The sequence below is a fragment of the Cyprinodon variegatus genome, unplaced genomic scaffold (genome assembly GCF_000732505.1).
Source record: "Cyprinodon variegatus isolate N-32 unplaced genomic scaffold, C_variegatus-1.0 Scaffold62, whole genome shotgun sequence".
Lineage (NCBI taxonomy): Eukaryota > Metazoa > Chordata > Actinopteri > Cyprinodontiformes > Cyprinodontidae > Cyprinodon > Cyprinodon variegatus.
Genome location: NW_015150515.1, coordinates 1,789,375 through 1,792,163, shown reverse-complemented (window position 1 = coordinate 1,792,163; position 2,789 = coordinate 1,789,375).

Here is a 2,789-nt window from a genome sequence, read left to right as displayed (position 1 = left end):
TAACGGGCAGCGGCAGCCTGGAAGCCCCGCCCACTCATGTCACAGCATTGCGTTCACTGCACCTCGGAAATATCAAACACTCACCCAAATGGAATGAAATTGTTCACCTTCTTAAAAGATATGACAATCTGACATGATAACATATGTATCTTCATGGAAAGATGATTTTTTATATTTACTGAAACGTTTAATCGTACAGCAAAAGGCTTAGCTAATGATGGAATTCCTTGAAATGCTAAAAATGCCCTACTGACTTTACATGCACCACTAGCGTTTGTATTTTGCCTCAGGAGGGCAAGAAGATCAATTCTTAAAAACATGTGATGTGATGTCCTTTTCATCATTCTTGGAGCTGATTGTTGTAGTAACTAAACTAGAGTTGTTGGTGTTTTTTTAAGTGATTTATTTGTTTGTTTGTTTTATGTTTTGTGGAGAGAGCATAAATTGTGACATTAAAGTACTAACTTCTGTCTTGCAATAATTTTAAGATAATAGCATATGGGTTTTGCAGCATTAGTATAGTTATATATGAACATAAATTTCAAATTACACATTTCAAATTAAATTCAGTTTGTTTATATAGCGCCAATTCACAACACATGTCTTCACAAGGGCACTTTATAATTGATCCAGTCAAATTAATTCAGTTTTCTAACTTAGCAAAACCAGTTGATTGCATCGATTCATTGACTTTAAGGCAATCCATCACACTAAGCATGTTTGTAGCGACAGTGGAGAGGAAAAACTCAGTTTTAACAGGAAGAAACCTCCAGCAGAACCAGACTCATTGTGAGCAGCCATCTGCCAAGGCTGACGGGGGTTCAAGGAGACAGAAGCAGAGATACAGAAAGTAGCAGCCAGGCAGATGAGCTCAGAACCAGCTATGATATCAGAGGATGAAGAGAGCACTTCCAGCCAGTGTCAGAGAAACAGGAATACACTGAAAAAAAGGCCGAGCTGGAACCTCTATAAACAAAGGTGTTGATGGCAGCAGCACAGCTGATATTTCTCTCCAGGATGGAGTCACAGCCAAACAGGAACAGACCAGATGAAGCTACTATGAGAAAAAGCAGAGAGAGCAGAACGTTAGAGATTGAACTAACAGATTCTGCAGAGTGGAAGAATAGAAATAGAATGAAGCAGAACAATGAAAAATGGGCCCCTATGTCCTCCAGCAGTCTAAGCCTATAGCAGCATAACTATAGAGATAGCTCAGGATAACCTGAGCCACTCTAACTATAAGCTTTATCAAAAAGGAAAGTTTTAAGCCTAGCCTTAAAAGCAGACAGGGTGTCTGCCTCACGGACTAAAACTGGTAGTTGGTTCCACAGGAGAGGAGCCTGATAACTAAAAGATCTGCCTCCCATTCTACTTTTAGAAATTCTAGGAACCACTATTAGGGACATAAGGTACAATCATATCTCTGATGTAAGATGGAGCTTGGCCATTTAAGGCTTTATATGGGAGAAACCTTAAATGGCCAAACTGATCTAATGAATAAATTTTTTGGATTAGACACTATATCCCTGTCATTACAAAATATCTGTATTTTCAACAATTTCATCCTTCCAAAGGCTCAACTTTGCTATTTGGTATACACTGCTTTGGAGTTCAGTGAGTCACAATTAATAATACATCTATTGCAACCCTATAACGGCAATAACATGTGCAATGTATAATGTGTAATTTACCATTTGATTCCCTGTGCAATAACTGCTTCTCTTTAATTGACACTCAGTGCAATAACTTGATATATAAATATCCATCTATATAAATACCATGTAAAGACCCTGTGCAATAACCCTGTATCCTACTGTTAAAAAAATAAAAAGTAAAAAAGCTGCCATATGTGCACTGTATATACTGCATAAATCCCATGTATCTTTTTCTTTCTTTGGCACATTCTTCTTTGACTATTTTAGATGATGTAATGGGTAAATTTCTCCACTGTGAGATCAATAAAATCAATCTAGAAGTGGAGTTTGACAGTTTAGGTTTTGAACTATCTTCACTAACTTTCAAAGCAAGGGAAAGCTGCCAATAGAGATGCAGATGATTTATTTATGGAGATAAACAGCTTTGCAAAAGATAATAAAAAAAAAAATGCATACAGAAAAATAATTGGCATACAGCACCCCCTGCTGGCCAAAACATATACACCGGTTTGTAAAAGTGGTCAAGTGAGGACGGAATCCCTCCATTCTTTGCTAAAAACAAATAAAAACAGCACACTTTTATTCTAGACGACTGGAAAGCAGCTTTAACGGTTTTATAGAGGTGTTTGGTAGTGAATAAAGGTCAGCGAATCAACCAGCTTTGACTTTAATCTGAGTGGATGTTGTTTCCGTGAGGATAAAATCCTGAGCGCACACTATCAACAGAGACGGAAATGGATGCGGCATTTTTCTCCTCCTGTTATTGCCTCGTCTGCTCACTACTTTTTTTTTTCTGTTCCTTTAAAGTGCGTCATCTGGGTATTTCCGCAGTGTTATGAGTGGGCGGTGGTTAGTGGCGCTGAGAAGGAAAATCAGAGTTTCACTTCTGTGTCAAGTTACACAGCAGACTGTACCGGAAACAGATACTTTTACTTTCCAAAGTAATGATCTATAGTAACTTTATCAAAGCAGAATTCCCTCAGCATGAGGTCGAAACCTCAATCTTTCTCTATGAAGACTGGGAATTAATTAATGTCCACTTTTTCGCATGTTTAATTGGGAGGCAGAATAATCACTTTCCTAGTTCTGTGTTTTGGTCTGGCTTAGGCTACAACATAGAAATAGAACTTTATT